This window comes from Marmota monax, unplaced genomic scaffold (assembly GCF_021218885.2).
Source record: "Marmota monax isolate L192 unplaced genomic scaffold, Marmota_monax_Labrador192_F-V1.1 WCK01_AAM20220418_F8-fsc00116, whole genome shotgun sequence".
NCBI lineage: Eukaryota > Metazoa > Chordata > Mammalia > Rodentia > Sciuridae > Marmota > Marmota monax.
In genome coordinates, this window is record NW_026695220.1 from 5,874,805 (window position 1) to 5,894,218 (window position 19,414).

At 32.2% G+C, this 19,414-nt stretch overlaps 1 pseudogene; it reads left to right on the top strand.

The window, feature by feature from the left end:
• The first annotated feature begins 2,705 nt into the window (after positions 1 to 2,705).
• The window catches only part of LOC124085085 (mitochondrial import inner membrane translocase subunit TIM14-like), a 28,598-nt pseudogene continuing 11,889 nt past the window's right edge, over positions 2,706 to 19,414 (top strand).

Genomic DNA, 19,414 nt, shown 5'->3' on the forward strand with positions numbered 1-19,414 from the left:
ATATTTTTCTTTCAATATAAATGATTATATTTTAATGGACAATTTGGTTATAGTGTTGCATTTATTTAAAAAATGAAAAAATCAATAAATTAAGTCTGAACCAGTGTTTGCCTGAAAAGAACTTTAATTCTGAGGTTGTCTTTTGCTTGAGTGCTTCAGAGTCCCATTTACTCTAATCTCTTCATATTTAAAAATGAGTAACTATGCAGGAAAATGGAAAACTACAACTGCTGACAAATCAACAATTAATATATCCATGATATGAACCCAGAGCTATAATGACTTTAAGCTGTTAGTATGTTCAGAGATGTAACTAATGCAGTTGAACTTCACAAATATTCTTGTCTTTAAATAATCAAGCTAATTATTTAAAAAGTACAAGTGGGGTTCTACTTACAGAAAACTACATAAGTGGAGAATATTATATTTAATTTTATTTTGCCCAAAGATATTTTGACAGATTGTTAATATCTTATGAACATATTACATAGAATAAAAATATAATTTCAGACTGCAGAAAGTGGAAATGGGGACAGAAATCTTATTAACCTTGGATAAATACTAAAGGTGAATAGTAGGTTTATTTCAGCAAGCTGTGCCAAATAAAGAAACGAATGTGGGTAAGTAATCCCAGCCATCTTTCCTTAATATTCTGCCTGTAATTAGCTATGGGAATTTAATAACTCATTGAATATCTTTGCATTACACTCCTAGCACCTGGGAAATAAAAGAGTCATATTGAATGTATGGTTCTCCACAGGGACAACTTTGCTTCCCTAGGGGACATCTGAAAGCGACTAAAGACATTTTTTGGTATCACAACTGTGGGAAGGAGGTTGTGCTTGGTGACACTGGTATTTAGTAGCAAAATGTTACTAAATGTGATAGAAGACCTTCAATGCACAGAACCACATCACACATTATGGAATTATCAGGTAAAAAGGCAATAGTTTAAAAAATCAGAGGCCCTGGAGTGGGCAGATTTCATGGTTAGCAGATCTGTCATTTTCAGCTGGGTTCTTTAGAGAAAACTGCAAAACATAAGATACAATAAAGGGCTGTTTATCTCTCTATTGATAAGTTTTTTCAAACAAAAAATTTAAAGACTTACTAACTTTGAGTTCAGTGTTACCAGAACTGTCTATAAAAGAGCTTCAAATGAATAGCTCCCTTTATAAAAATACTATGTGAAAACTAATTTTCCATTTTTCAATACAAAGCATTGTCTATTTCTCAATATTTATGACATTTATCTATCTAGTCTTACTATAATAAACATAACTTGCTTTGCTATGGAATTATAATATGGCCATTATGAACAGTACACACACACACACACACACACACACATATATATATATATATATATATATATATATATATATATATAATTAAATTCCACTTCAAATGAATTATAAAACATAAATGATGTATGTTTTTTATACACAAACATATGCCCACAAATACCACGTACATTGTTATATTATGAAATAAGAAATTTAGCACCATAGAAAGAATACACACACACACACACACACACACATACATCTAACAAATATTTGTAGGGATATATGAGCACATCATTAGTCCTTTCAGTAATAATATGTTACATATTTTATTTCACTCTTTTATTTCTTTATTCTCCCCCAATACATGGATTTGTAATCTTCAGTTTTATTCAAATTATGTTTGAATAGTTTTATTTATTTGAATAGTTTTATTCAAATTATATTTGTGTGTTTTCAGACCTCCTGCTGAATATTTTTACTAGATGGAAGTATGGATGGCTGCTATTTAAATTAATAAAACTCTAAATTTTAAATAGTGTTAAGACCAATGGGGAAAACATCTAGTTTTGTAATACATGTTCAGAATAAAGCATTATTTTTATAAATGAAGAATGCTGTGAGTACATGAAATGGCTCACAGGAGAAAATAAATGTACAAACACTCACATCAATTATTGCATTTGGTATTGTCAGTATTTATCAAAGCCCTGAGTGATCATTACTAATTTATTCATCTCCAACAAAAAGCAATTTTTTATTTAAATGAATGAACAAGAGAAATAACCACCCTGGATCATTTTCAAGGGTGACTGACTAAAGGAGTTTAGGACTTGCTTTAATAATCTTTGATTCCGAATCCATATTTTATAAAAGACAAATTGAGAATTTATACAATAAGAAAATAATCAGCTATGCACATTAAAATATTTACAAATAGGCAAAATTATAGTTCATGAAAAGAATGTGAAGTGGTATAAAGTAGTGGTAAATACAGAAGAAAGTAAATAATATAATGCAGTTCAGTATTATTATTTTAATGAAGGTTGTTAATGTACTCTCAAAAAAGAAACATTATAGTATTGTTTCTGGTAATGAGAGGGCAATTTTAAACATCTTTTCAGAATATTAAATTTGTCTGGCATATGAGACTGCATTCACATGATCATATATCACAATGATTAATATTACCTACAAAAACTTTGTTAAAAGGAGATTTGAATGACACTAAACTACATGAAGTCCTACTTTAACTAGTGTTCTAGGAGCTAAAATATAAACTTATTTTTATTTGGTGCTTAATTTTCAGGGAAATGGTAAGAAATTTAATACCCCATCCTATTAATAACTACACAATGTGAACATTCCTCTTTCTAAAATACTCTTCCAGAAGGAAAAAAAAATCAATGTTTAACCAAAATGCAGCACAAAGTTTTGAATCCATTATTTGGTGATTTTGCAGACTATGTCGGGAAGTCCCTTGGTGAGTCTTCTGGAGGGTATCATTGGGGCACTCAGAAGAGAGGATGTTTGGCCTTAAGTTTTCCATACTGCTGTAATCAAGATTGTATCTCTTGTAACTATGCATACTAAATTTTTCAAGAATATTTTAACTAATCAGAGGTATTTGTAGCACAAAGCATGGACAGAAGTGGTAGAAATTGGAGAATATCATGCTAATTGAAGTAAGCCTATCCCCCAAAAAACAAAGGCCAAATGTTCTCTCTGATGGGTGGATACTGATCCATAATGGGGGGTCATGGGAGAAATGGAGAAACTTTGATGGGGCAGAGGGTAAAAAAGAGTAGGGAGGGGTGATTGGGATAGGAAAGATGGTGGAATGAGATGGACATCATTATCCTGAATAATTGTGTGATGCTACATCATATATAACCATAGAAATGTAAAGTTGTGCTGCAGTTGTGTACAATGAATCAAAATGCATTCCACAGTCATATATATCTAATTAAAATAAATTTAAAAAAAGAATACCAGAGTTTTGCAGCTCTACAGATAATTTCACTTAATTTAAAATACAAAGTGATGTGATGGTAATGTAGTTCAGTGGCTTGATTAACACACACACAAAACCAGAATTGGATCTCCAGCACCACAAGAAGTAAAACAAAACACAATCACAAAAATAAATTAATAGTAAAAGAAGCATTTTAATATATGTTTTAGTTAAAATTCTTACCAAATAAACTAAAATTTTAAATATATTCATCATTTTTTGTTGTTAACAAAATCACACACAAATGAAGTAGAAATTTTAGACAGTGTAATAATATGTTCTACTGTTAATTGACCACTTGAGAATTTTGTTTATTTATTTATTTATTGTACTGGGGATTGACCCCAGACACACTTTACCACTGAACCACATCCCCAGTCCTTTTTATTATTCTGAGACAGTGTCTCACTAAGTTCATGAGGCTGGTCTTAAAGATGAAATCCTCCTGCCTCAGCCTCCTAGTTGCTGGAATTACAGGCATATACCACTGTCCCTGGCCCTCTTGGTAAATAAAAACAAGAATTAAAAGCTAAAATTGAAATGTAAGTCATTAAATTATGTGAATAATTTCAGAATCAAAAGGAGCATTTGAAATACTAATGAAGTGTTTCTATGTTAAGCAACATGGTCAAGGTGGAATTAAGAGAACACTTTAATGTAGAGCATACCTGAATCTATTTATTTGACATGTTTTCCATTAGATGTACAGCTTGTTTGCCAGTGTGGTACAGTTAAGTAACAAAATACAAGGATAGTTAAGACAGTTGAAGAATGTGATACTCAAAGAAACCTGTTTATTCTCTTCACTGGATAACCATTGAATTTAGAAAGTTAAGGGTATATAATATTGACAGGAAAACATTTGTTATGAAGGGAACATAGAAGTAAAACAAAAAGTAAGCCAAATGATATACAGAATAGTATTGTGCACATTCCCTGTCAAATTCTATTATAGTCATTCCCCAAATGAAAGGCATTATAATTTCTAATATATGCAAGTTTAAGTAAAATATTATCTTTTTTCTTTTTAAAATGCCTTGGCAATTTTAATGCAAACTTTTTTTTTCTTTTCTGGGATATTAAACTTCTGTGAAAATTCACATTCTATATTATTTAATTTTAAAAACATTTTCTTCTTTTATTTTCAAAGCACATGAGGCAAAGATTATTAAATACTAGTGTTCAAATATAAAATAACTTGAAGTTGGATTAAGTATTTTATATTGTAGACTTCTAATGAGAGAATGTTTCTGAGAGCAATGTTGGATAAGACACAGCACTGCTACCTGTTGACTTATGGCACAATTCTGGCTACCACGGGCCACACTGTAATCATCAGTTCTCTTAGAATGATCTTTGGGCTGACTTCATCATTTAGTGGGTATTCCTGAAGAATCTTAGTACTCTTGTGGTGATTTTGAAGGACATAATAAGTCCCTTTCTAGCAAGGCACAGTGGCACACACCTGTAATCTCAGTGACTGGAGAAACTAAGCTGGAAAGTTTTATATTTGAGGCCAGTCTCAACAATTTAGGAAAACTCTCAGGCCAATGTAGTGAGAATTTGTATCAAAATTAAAAAGTCTAGGGATGCAGCTTGGTGGTAGAACTCTCCTGGGTTCAGTTCCCAGTATAATAAATAAATAAATAATGAAATTTTTATTAAGACAGCCCTCTTGGAATTAAGTGGAAAAAAAGAAAGAAAGAAAAAAAAGACAACCTTCATTAACCTTCATTAGAACAAGGCACCATGATGATTGCCTGTAATTCCAGTGACTCAGGAGGCTGACACACGAGTATTGCAAGTTTGGGGCCATTTTTATACAACTTACAATTGTTTTAAAATAAAAAATAGAAAGTGCTGAGAATGGTAGAATGATCTTGGTTCCCATCCCCAGTCCAGGAAAAAAAAATAGCATTCATCCACAGGTAAAATTGATCATAATATTTTTAACTCACACAAACAATTGTATTTTTTAAAATTACCCTGTTTAGTGCAAGCTTGTGTCAGAGCTAATGACCTCATTACACTTGCAGTTTTGTAAATTAAAATATGTGGATAAAATTTCAAGGTTTGAAAACACTCAGCTTGCATTTTCAAAGTTGAAGATGGCAGAGTGACTACTTAATAATTATCTTTGGTTTGAAGCATAAATCATTCAGGGATTGGTGCCCAGCTGTTTGTTTACTTCCCCCTCGAGAAAAGGCTGAGAAAATGGTATTAAAAATCACTATTAAAAAGATGTTTGGAGAAATAATTTTGTGACAATGATTAAATTCTGAAATCTCTGATCCAGAAGGGAATTAAAGGTATGAAATTAGATAATGAAATTTCCTGCTGTGCATCACATGCCATCTACGGAATAAATTCACTTTCCACAGTTTTTTTTTTTTTTTTTGGGGGGGGGAGTTGCTTTCTTTTCCTTTATGCCATAAACCTCTACCTACTTCATTTAATATTTTCTCTGACTTTTTGTTGGTTTTGTTCTACAAATCATTATTCTTACTGTGCCAAATGCAAAAAAAATCAAGGAGTCTAAAAGGAAGAAAGAGATGTCACTTCATTCTTGGAGGTAGGTCCAGATTAGGGCCTGTTGCACAGCTGGGGGAGCATCTGTTGAGCCTCTCAAGGAAGGTGGCTTGTAGAAGCAGTTTTGTGCTTCCAAGGTTTGAAAAAATTGGCGTCAGTTACACACCTGTCTGTTTCCTTCATTGATTTCTTTTAAGCTATTTTGAATTATCCTTCCTGTTCACATTGTGGCTTGACATTCAAAATATAATATCACTAGACATAGGGTTTTATTTTAAAAATACCAACTAACAGGAAAACAATGATATTCCACTTCTCAAAGAAAGATCATTTCTATATTTCTGTCAAAGAGCCACTCCAATAAAATGGAAAGTTATAGTGACAAAATTTTATAAAAACAAATGAAACGAGATATATAAGAGTTACATACCTTCCGGATTCTACAACCCTTAATATCTGATAAATTGAAGAGGAATCTTAAATAACTTGATGGCAAGAAAATGATGTTTCAATTTTAAATCTCCTAAATTAACTTTTTTCAAATGTGTGGATGATAGTCGTCATTCTATATAAGTATCTGCCGTCTTATCTTCATATCCTGATAAGTTATTTTCCCTTTTTCATATCTTCATATCCTGATAAGTTATTATCCCCTTTATCACAACACTTGAATTTCTTGTAACCTCGAATAGCAAAATGGAAAACCTCTCCTCCTCCTCCTCCTCCTCCTCCTTTTTAATATCCTTTGATTTCCCTGCTAAATTTGCTTCCACTTACTACTCTTGCATAGAAATAACTTTTCTCTGATACCAAGTATGTAAGTAGGGTTTCTAGGAATATACTCTATTTTCAACTAAAACTTGAGCACACCCAGCCTTCTCCCACCCTGTATTCTGGCTAGAGGATACTGCTTCTTTTCCTTGTTATTCTCTTAATATCCTTTCCCTATGCTCCATCTCAGCATATTTCCTGCCTTCAGTTCTTCTTTCCTTCTTTACCTCCAGTTGAATCTCATTTATATTTCAGTTTCCACATTAAATATGTTATTTTTCTTGGGTTACTTTTGTACACACACTGCTTTTGGGGGGTAAATAACTGATTCTTTATTTAAATTCTGCTTGTATTCTTACTTAGTAATTGATGTTTTTACAATATCTGTATGCATGCATATATGTATACATGTGTATATATATATACAATATATATATATATATATTGTATGTTTATGTATGGTATAAGAATGAATATTTATGCATGTATATAGTAAGCTATGAAGAATCTACTTCTGCCACACAATTACTATTTCCTAAAGGACAGGAAATATGTCTTAACCACCTTATAAAAAGTTTATATCTACTGCAGGCATATTTTTTAATTAGTACTTAAATCAGAAAAATTATATAATGTGGAAAAGCTTAATAGAAGTAACCTATTTTAGTCTGTAATATGTAAGTAGTTCTGCTTGCTTCCAACAAAAAGTCACAAACTTTGGTGTTCAGATTAGAAACAGGAGGTGAGAACTTCAGCGAGGAGTGACTCTGACTCTGGATTTATTTCATCATTGCAAATGGCTCACTGTGTGTATGTTTGTGTGTCTGCCTGTCTCTGCCTCTCTCCCTATCTTTTTTCTCTCTTGATCCCTCTCTGTTTCTTTCTCTTTCTTATACCAAGTTCTAGTAATCATTTTCTTATAGATAAGAATATCCTAACCATGTCTACTATGGTATACTAATTTTGAGTCTTAAACTCTATTAACAATAAAGCCATAATACTTGCCTAAAAGTTCTCCAAGGTAAGATTAAACAGTTTATGGGGCTTCATTTCCCTCCCAGTTGTCATGAAATTTCCCCTCTCAGGGGTTTGCTCATTACCAAGGAACCAAGGATTTTTTCTATTTATGTGCCCTGTACCATTCTGTCTCCCTGTGTTCTCTAGCAGCCTGAGTGCTTGTTCATCATTGCTGTGCTTTAAAAAAAAAAAATGCTATTTGAGCTGAACACATGAGAAAAGAAAGTTCTAATTCCTGACTGGGGAATGAAAATCCATTCACCCAGTAAGTAAAAGCAAACACCATGATATATTCTGAGCAGAATTATGAATTATCCCCGTGCCTAGCAGCATGGAGGGCTTTTCTTATGTGGTGATTTCCTTCTTTGTCTTGATCACTGAGGCAGCACTTATGTATCAAGAGTAATTTGAATATGAGTTCCAGTCCCACAACTGCCTTCTGTTATTTGTGCATCTGACTGTTTCTTCCAAACCAACTGCCATCTATTCCTTGAGCTGAAGCTAGCAATGTTCTTCCCTGTGTTTTTATATGTCAAAACAATGGAAAAACTTTTTTAACTCCTAAGCAAACCAGTTAACCTGTAATCTGTGGTTTTATTCTGATGCCATCTGATCAAGAGTTTAAATGGCGTCAATAATGTTTTTATCATCACCAATAATATTTTAAGTTAACATCTGTAATGATTTGGGGGAATTGTACAAATTATACAATTACAAGCATGTCCTTTCTCAGCATAATTACTAAAATATAAAGTGAAAATGTTAATCTCAACAACAATTGTTTTACTCTGAAAATTTTTGCTCTTTTTTTTCTCCCCAGATATCTGGTTGATTTTGTTCTATTCACTTGTCTTAATGTAGACATGCAAACCAAGAATTTGACTGTTTTATGAAAAATGTGCAAAATTCATCCAAATGTCCAATATACAAAAATACATGGATTTATTATCAAGTCAAAGATCTAGATTATTTTCAGGAATTTACTACTATCTGTAATGCCTAAAGAACTAAGCTAAATGGTATATGTTTTATAATTTAATAAAGTTTTACAGATATGTAATATTAATATTTCTAATATTTTAAAAGCAAGAAAAATATTTTTAAGATAATGTTTATCATTCTTCACCATATAAATTTGCCAATGTATTAGAAATAAATAGTAAATTTTTCTTGCATGATAATTGCCTATTTTTAAACTTCAGTTTGATGATTATTTTTTTGGGTTGCTTATGATATCAATTATTTCTAAATCATCACAAAACTGTAAAATCATATGGTTGAACACAAATTACTTGGTAATGTGAAATTATAATTTTGTTGGAAATTATATAGTGTATCTCTAAGAAAAAAATATAGCATCATATTACAGATCTTGTGTTTAATAAGAATTTTGTCTATTCTCCCACATTTCCACCTTGATGTCAAGAAAAACATTCTGACCAAAGGGCCATAGGAAAACAAGATGAGTGTCAATTCTAGGCAAAGTATAGCAGAGACAGCATGAAATCTAGCAATTTCCTGTACTAGGATAGTGAGCAAGGAAGTAAAATGTTGCAGATGGAAGTACCTCTATCAACCTGAAGCATAATTCCCTCCTGCCAGAAACAGACATAAACATGTCAGCCAGGAGGGCTGTATTGTATTTTTACCCAAGTAAACTTTGTTCTTTTTTTCTCCCTTCAGTCTTGTCAAGCATATTTTCTAATTCTATTCTGAACCTGTCATTTTCTCTTAACCTATACCATGGTCACCATTGTCTACACCATCATAATTTCTCACCTGTTCTCTGCAATAGTTAATTATCTCAATCCACATATGTATTTTCAAACATATACTATAGCCATAGTTTAACCTAAAGAATGAAAATCTGATGTTTGTCTGCTGTTTAAAATATTCACTATTTGACTATTTTAATTAAAATAATGCAAAGTCATGAACATGGAAGATTCTTCATGAACTTGCCTTTGCCTTTCTCTCCAGTCTTATCTTCCTTAAACCTTCTTACTTCTTAGTTTAGTCAACAACTACTTATTGATATTATTATTCCTTGAATATAACCAGACCCTTCTTCAATCAAGAGATGTTATTTTCCAAATTGATTTTTCCTGGTGGATGTTCACCACTCTGACACCCAGAGTGCTCTCAATGTTATACAATATAGAATAAAATAAATACCCACAATATTTTTTAATGTAAATACTTATTTCTAATCTTTCTTTTCAGATGGCAACAAGAGAAACAAAATGTGGCTTGATACCAATGTAACTTGTTTCCATTGAATTGAACAAGAGTGATAGCAAGTATTGAAGTCACTCTTTATGCATATGTCAAAATCCCTTTCCTGGTGTCATTCTTTGCTATTTCACAGTTTTCAACCTTTCCCTCCCTAGATTTCCCCACGAAAGTGAAACAACATGACCCATGGAGTCCTGCTCCTAATTATAATTTATTCAGCTCACTGTGTGTTTTCTCACTCTTATGCATTACATAAAGTGGGGGATCATGTTGAGAGTGCCCCTGGAATTAGAGTGAGTACAAGACAGTTTGATCAAGGTCTTTACCTGAGCTTCAGGTTTATTATGCATTCCTGAGTACTCTGACTCCTACAGTTAAAAGAATGTAAATCATTCCTTATTCTAGACACTCTTTGGTCCTCTCTCATCCCTCTTTCTTTTCTTTTGCTTCTTTCATTTTTTTTTCTTTCTGTCTTTCTTTCTCCAACTCTTATTTTTGTTTTATTATCTTGCCTCTTTAGTTTAAATCACTGGAGTGCTTTTCTGGAACTCTGGATAATGAAAAAAAGACCTCCTGAATTTACTAGTTTAGCTTCTTTGATCATATCATCCCACACATGAGATGTATATAAAATTTCCTTTTTCTGGAAGAAACTTTATCCTGAAACTTTTTCAACCTAGTTTTGTACTACTCATTCTTCAGTTCTAACCTGAAGTGTCCCTTTGTGTTGAAAAATTCTGAATGCTGTCTAGGTTAGGTCCAGCAATTACATGCTCTCTCCTACTTCATATTCTTATCAATTTGAATTCTTAAAACTATTGAAAATGCAATTATGTCTATTTTTGAGAAATTCCTGTATGCACTAGTAAACCAACAGGTACATAAAGGCCAGAATTATGTTTTTTCATTGGTGAAATACATTCAATTATAAGCAAAACCAGTGCTTTGATGAGCACATGATAGGTACATAAAAACACAGGATAAATCACTGCATTACTTCATATTTAAATATTTTTAAAATGATACATCCATAATAACAACCAGAATAATTTCATCAATTTTTAATCATCATAACATTAGCTAATTTTGCTCATTATATATCATAATATGTGAAAAATGTTTTTTATAGTAATGTGGTTTGCATATTCTCATCATTTTGCTCTTTATAGAAAATATATTTATAAATTATAGCTTTTACTTTTCAGAATTAATTGAAAAATTTTCTAAACTTTTCACATTTTCCTAACTTAATAAAAGTGTTAAAATTTATTGTGGTAACATTTGAGGATTCAGGTGAAAGATATTCAATTTAATTGATTAATATGGGTTATAGTTAAGTTGTAAGTCAGATCATAGCATAGTATGACATAATTTTATGTATTTATAATTATTAATAAATTACCCAGTGAATAATGTGAGAAATATGCAAATTTACTATAATCTAATGATTTTGAGTTTTACATCAAATAACTTAACATCAAATAACTCTTAGGAAAGTAGACATTTTAATACCAAGCTTTAAAATTTCTTGTTTTTTAATTTTTTTTTTTTTTGTAATTGTAGATAGACAGCATGCCTTTATTTTACTTGTGTATTTTTTTATGTGCTGCTGAGGATCAAACCCAGTGCCTCCCACGTCAAAGGCAAGCACTCTGCCACTGAGCTACAGCCCCAGCACCTAAAATTTCTTGTTTAGTGCATATTATTTATTGGAGATAGAAGATTAAAGTAACAGTAACAATCACAACACTTTTATCAGGAGGCAAAGAAAAAGTGATTGACATGCTATTTCATGTAACACTCATGATCATCTAAAGAGGTAAAATGCTACCATCCTCATTTAGATGAGGGAACTATAGTTGTAATCAGGAATCCAGTTCTCAATAAGTGGTTTGACTGAAATACCTGAGGTCTTTCCATGATGCACAGGCAATTCATTGCACTAAACACAATGAAAAATTGAAATATGTATGTATACACACACTCACACACACACACACACACACACACACACACACATATATATATATATATATATATATATTATATATATGTATGTATATACATATCTACATATACATATGTATATAATTATTCTTGAGATTTTTCTATGGAGTTGAAACTCCTTCCCAGTTGTCATTAAACGGTTTTTCCATGATTATAGTTAAAGTTTGTGAATGTAACATTAGTTTTACCCTCTGTGACTCATAGGTAGTACCCTTGTCTACTACAAAAAAACAACATTATGTTCAACAGCATTGAAACTGAGTCTTAATTCTGTCTCCTGTTGTGATTAACTCCAGAAAATAGTTAACATTGCAGATATTACATAAATATATTACAATGAAACAGTACCCCAATGTGTGTTAGAAGAGATCATGAGTTATTTTAACAGTCCAGGGAATCTTTTGTTTCTGATCTTGATTTTAATGCACAATCACTAAATTTGTACCTTTTTAAGAAATCTACATGTAAAATAGTTCAAGATCAATGTCATCTTTGCTTTCATGTGCCATTTTTAAATAGCAAACTATTATTTTCTTCACCTATGAAAGTACTATAGGATATTTGTTAAACACAAATAGAAAAATGATCCATATTCTTCAGAAATAAAAATATTTCTTATGAATTTTTCTCTGAAATGTATTACTATTTGAATCTGATACTAAGAGTTCAAATCCAGCTCCTTAAGAATATGATTTTCAATGCTGCTATATATTAAAATAACATCAGTGCTAATGAATACACAAAGGCTGAAGCCCCACCTCAAATACTTAAATTGTAATCAGATGAAGCTATGGGTTATTCTAGTTTGAAAAATTATCCATGTGCTTCTAATTTGCATGCTCTTTTCACAATAACTAATATGATTTGAATAATCACATTTTTTTTTAGTTTTCCCCAAAAGGATATAATTTAAGTCATTCATCTTCAAACGTAGCAGATATCAAAATCACCTTATGGGCTTGTAAAAGCATAAATTTCTGGCCCCCATGGATCTAGTTTCTGGTTTGGAAGGTTGATATGGGGACCTGAGAACTTGCATTTCTAACAAATTCCTGGGAGATGCTGATGCTGCTTTTCCCCACAATGTGTTCTGAGGATATGTTTTAGGACATACAATACTCTGGATAGACTAAATTCAACTCAGGGAGACACATAGGCCAGTCTCACCTTATGAATATAGTCTGAAAAAGGATATTTCCTTAGATGGAAAATTAAGTGCTCTATTAAAGGAAGAAGGGAATAGATGGCAGAAAGCAAGACTAATATCTGCTAAAATTGCATCTGGCAAATCCGATTCTGTTTCCTCTCACTAAGCACAATGTTAGAATGTCATGCTTGATAGCTTTATCCTTCTGAGAAGAGCATGCCCAAGTTTTCTATCTTAAAAATTCAAACTTTGTTGCACACTTTGACCAGAATACACTTCTGAATTATGCTATTAAAATTCCATTTATCTGTTGGCTAGGATATGGAGCAATAGGAACTTTCTTTCATTCATTGATGACAAGGCAAAATGGCATTGCTATTTGGAAGGCAGTTTAGCAGGTTCTTATAAAACTAAACATACTTTTACCATATGATCCAGCAATGTGCTCTTTGTTATTTGACCAAAGCAGTAGAAAATTTATGTTCACAAAAACCCTACTATTTATACATGTATTCATAATTGCCAAAACAGAAGCCAACAAGATTCATTCAATAGGTGAATCTAGACATACACGGTGTTTCATTCACAAAATGAAATATTATTCATTAATGAAAAAAATGAGCAGCCAAGACAGAAAAAAGATGTAAAGGAACTTTAATTCCATATGATTGACTTAAATATGCTGACTTAAAAAGGCTATGTATGGTTTCAACCACATGACATTCTGAAAATTGGAAACTGTATAGAAACAGGAAGAAATCAGCAGTTTGTGTCAAGAAAAATTTCCTATAGAAATTCCATATATTTACCAATACATCCTTTCTTAATTCTACATACAGATATCAGATAGAGCTATGATCACCTTTATTATGTATATTTTATTAATAAGAAATTTATTTTAAAACACTCCTAAATTCAATCTAACCTTTTAAGACTAGTCACTCAGAAAATAGTAATAATGTAATTTCAACTATACAGCATTGTTCCATTGTTTCATATTATTACCTTTTGCTTCTTTTTCAAGGAGAAAAGATGAAAATTTATTTAAAATGAGAAAAAAAGAGAAACTGATAAATACCATAAAAAGATACAATTCAAAAGAGCATGATATTTGCAATTAATTACCTGTCCTATATCTGTAATATTTTTCTGTACATTTGTATCTCAAATACCAAAAATTATATAATGCTACATTCTAATGGAAAAAATATTGATCTTTCCTCAATTATGAGTAATAAAAATTTTTATTTTTTATTTATGGTAATCTAGAAAGCTTTTCTTCCTCTTTACAATTTAGTGATAATTTTATGAAAACTAATTATTAGAGTTGTTTTACAATTTAAGATAACTTCCATCAAATTTCTTACATATATAACCTGTAAGGTTTGGAAGAATTTTGTGGTCACTGATGTTGGGCTCTGTGCAATTCTAACCTTGCTTTATCTCCAGTACTCATAAACTTCAAATGTTAGGCAGATTGTGACACCTCTACATATTGTGACCTCACTTCTAACCTTGCACTGTTGTATCCTAAGTTCAGGTTAGTTTTGTAGAGTGGGTTTATTCATTGCTGGAAGCTACATTATGTGGCATATTAGTAAATACATATAACATAATTTGATCAGTTTCACTCCCAATAACAATGGAATCAGCATTAATTGTCCATCAAGAGATGTATGGATATAGAAAATGTGATATGTATGTGTATATATATATATATATATATATATATATATATATATATGTATATGTTTTATTTGGCCATAAAAAAGAATGAAGATCCAACTGGAAAGCATCAGGTTAAACAAAATAAGCCAGACACATACTCAGGCACAGGGGTGTATGCCTGTAATCCCAATGACTGGGCAGGCTGAGTCAGAAAGACTGCAAAGTTGAGGTCAGCATCAGCAACTTAGTGATATCCTCAGCAACTTAGCAAGACCCTCTCTCAAGATGAAATATTAAAAACCTGGGTATGTACTCAATGGCAAAGTACCCCTGTATACAAGCCTCAATATCAAACAAATAAACAAAAAATCTAGACTCATACAAGAGTCACATGTTTTCTCTTATATTTGGAAACCCTGATCACCTGTTAGCCATCTCTTTGACAAGTGTTCTGTCACATATTATGAGTATTTTTTATGATTATATTAAAATAACATTTTACATAAAATACAATTAAAACTTAAAATATACCAGGTAGTGTTCCATGAACTTTTATGAATTTGACTCTTTATATATAGCACAATTATTATTCTTGTTTTACAAATGAGGAATTTGTTCATAGAGGAAATCAAATGTTTCAGTCAGCTTTTTCACTGTTATAGTTAAAAGACCTAACCAGAGCAATTATAGAAGAGGAAAAGTTAATTTGGGGGTTTACAGTTTATAATTCTCAATCCATAGAGAACAGGCCCCTTTCCTTGGTGCTTGAGGTGAGGCAGAACATCATGGCAGGAAAGTGTCTTGGAGGGAAGTGGGTCACATGCTGACCAGAGAGCAGAGAGAGAGACTGCACTTGCAAAATACAAAATATAAACCCCAAAGGTATGCATCTAATTACCCACCTCCTCCAGCGACACCTTACCTGCCTTCAGTTCCCACTAAGTTAATACAATCAGGGGATTACTTCACTGATTGGGTTAAGGATCTCATAACCCAATCATTTCTTCTCTAATCCTTCTTGCATTGTCTCACACATGAGCTTTAAAGGAATGCTAATATCTAAACCAAGGCATCAAATAACTTTACTATAATCACCCATCTATTAAACAATATACCCATGGTATAAAACCAGCACATTATACAGCTTGACTAATAATAATAGAGAGCTAATAGTCACAGAGAACTTACAACAGCTCCTGACAAGGGTTAGATTATTGCTAAATACTATCATTATGTTCACCATTATTACTTTGGGTATTTATCATGGGATTTACCACGTGCTAAGCATTGTGTTAAAATCTTTTCATGCTGTATGGTCAAATGTGCTTTATCTTCACACCAGTTTATTCCCATAAAGCCCTTGAGGTGGGATACTTGTTTGAGTTACACAACCAATAAGCAGAAGAACCTGAAGCTGATCCTATACTTAGTTAGCATCATGGGTTGTTTCTTATTTTGTATCATGCACAGAATGTAATAAAGATTTTCTTGAACCATGATTCCTTATTATACATTAAATAAAATTTTATATGTTGATGTCTTAAATTTGATTGTATCACTTGACTTATAGGAATTTGCCTTTTCTTTGTGAAATTATTTAATCTCTCTTTATTTGAAGTTCTGAAAACAACAACAGCAACAACAACTATATATATATATATATATATATATATATATATATATATATATCTGTATCATAGCAGTTCGTCTATTTAGAAAATAAGAAAGAAAAAAATATTAATCTAAAATTGAAGTACAATTTTATTTTCACAAAATGCAGAAAGGATATATGTGCAGTAGACAGTTTCTAAAGGGGCCTGCAATTGTTGCTGCCTCTTGGTATTCCCAACATGGAGTATTTTCCTCCTGTTGGATATGGGTGGATAAAGATACCTGCTTTTAATGGATGGGATGCATAAGAAGTAATGAAATATTTCTTTTGAGAACAGGATATAAGAAGATTGTGGCTTCATTCATACGGGCTCAGTCTTACCTTCTCTTTCTATAATCTCTCTCAAAAGAAATAGGAACCCACACTGAAAGCAGTTCTGTGAGGAGGGAGAAACTGACATATCTCCTCAAAAGTCAGGGAAACCTGAGGGCTCAATACAACTACTTTAGTGGGTTTGGAAAAGGATCTTTCAAAGCCTGCATAGTCAACACTATTAGGGTGGATAATCACATAGTTAAACCTTGTTGCCTGGAGCCAACAGATTGACTCCAACTTTATGAGAGACCTTGAGCCAGAGGAACGTAATTCAACTATGGCCAGAAGGTGTGTAATAAAAAGACTTTAATGTAATTAATCATTGATATGCTTTGCTATATGATATAAGTAAAACTTATATGAGGAACAACAGCATAAACTTCATTAGATAGATATGTATGCAGCTAGAACTGAAGAATGGTAAAGGTCTGTTTCACTGACTTTTGGTCAAGAGTTGATTTTATGTAATATTCCATACACATAGATAATAAAATGTGTTGAACAACACACATCCTCCAAAAATAAAAGAGAGGAGTAGACATTATAAATTTTAGGTTTTGATGTTCAGTGCTGCTTTTCTCACAAGGCCATTTCTTCATAGTGTATTCCAAGATTAAGTAACAAGAAGATAGTTAACATGCTGCTTGATAATTTTCCCTAGAAGTGTTAAATATATCAGCTGGTTTATAATAAGAATACAGAATGCACAACATTTTGTTCCTTTTTATTTACCAATCTAGAAATATGTATTAAAGTAATCTTGCCATTAAATTAATATGAATGAAAGAGCATTGTTAACTAACCAGTAACTATTTAGTAGGCTGATAAGATTTTAGTTTCAGTGGTTCAAATAGGACACAGTCACTAATTAGAAAAATTATAGTTTTTCAAGAACATCGTTAGAGTGATGAACTCTCAGCAGAGAGAGAATCGTGAGAACAGAAGCAACTTAAATTTGGTGCAGATTCACAAAGGCCTGGAAGTACAAAATGCCATAACATATATAAAAATTATTTTAGAGGGCTGCGGTTGTGGTTCAGCAGTGCAGTGCTTGTCTAGCACACGCAAGGCGCTGTGTTTGATTCTCAGCACCACATAAAAATAAATAAATAAAATAAAAGTATTAAAAAAATGTTAAAGATTACTGTAACCCTAACTGGTATTTTGTATACTAAGATATAAGTTGACATAACATATTTGAAAGTGATTCTTGCTCAAATAGGTTTGATAAAAACAGTGAGACAGGTTAGATAATTGCAGAGCTCCTTTTAGTTTTGAGCAACTAATACATGCAGCTAATATCAAAGATGGAGAAAATAAAAAGCATTTTCTACCTTCATGTGAACATTGAGAATTTTTTGTAAAAGGTTAAATAGTTACATTTTTTTCCACAGTAATGTTCTGTGGAACAAAATGCTTTGAAGCCTCTCAAGTGTCATAACTGAAGGATCTCACAGAGAGTTCCAAGAGGGATGGGGAATCTTTAGCTATTCCTAGTGCATCTCAGCACTAAGCATGCATCTGACTGAGCTGGCTTTTACTAGCAAATTACTGACTCATAGATAGATGGACTTCAAAAAATGTAAGTCAGAAAAATTATAAGCATGCATACATTGCTGTCAAGTGTAATCTTGCTTCAAAGAATGATTATTTTCACTAAAAGCTATTTTAACAGTAGTTAATAGTAAAGAGTGAATTTGTATGAATTAATTAAAATCTATATACACTTTGGCCACTTTTAATATTTCAAAAAATTTCCATATGAAGAACAAACCAATAGTTTTAAATGCCAAGAAAATAAGTAAAATGCCATGTAAATTGCTCTATTTTGAATCAAAGAGAGGGAGTCTTTGAAACTCAGAGAAAATCTGAGTGACTACATTTAAATGCCAAAGTGCTATAGTAAATTTTAAGGAACAATCTGGTCAAAAATTATGTACATTTTATTCATGTTTGACTAGAATTAAATTTGATCTTCATTATATATTACATAATTATTTCAACGTCAAAGGTGATATAAAAGGTCTTCCACCTTATGGTTAGGATGTAGAAAAATGGAAAGATCAGCACTCCTAGTGTAAAAAAAAATAAAAACTTAATAATCTGGACAACCAAAACTTTAATTGAACCCACCAGAGTGCTGAGGTTATAGGTCCAGCAGCACAGCAAAATCAGATGAACATAGGTGCCTACAAGAAGAGATGTGACACAGTCTCCAATTTCCTCTCATGGGTGGAACATAAGAGAAAAACAGGGACAGCACACAAAGTGTCAAGACACTTCAGCCAACATTTTTAATGGATTGATAAAGGTTGAGTGTGAGCTAGCATAAAAATTTTAAAAATCCCTGGGAACTCAGTCAGAAGGAGAGTTTGCAGTCACTTGCAGGTTCATTTCTATGGACCTAGAGAATATGCTCATCAGGCAAGAAACATTGATAACTCAATAAGGCCTCTTTCCCTCAGTTCCTAAGCCTCAAAAATCAGTGACTTCTTATGTCCCTGGGTCCTAACTTAATCTTAACTCCTTACTTCCACCTCACTCCTTCTTCAGTCTTTTTTTTTTTTTTTGATACCAGGGATTGAACTCAGGGGCACTCAACCACTGAGCCACATCCCCAGCCCTATTTTATATTTTATTTAGAGATAGGGTCTCACTGAGTTGAGCTGAGTTGAGACAGCACCTCACTCAGCTCCTCACCATTGCTGAAGCTGGCTTTGAACTCAAGATCCTCCCATTTCAGCTTCTAGCAG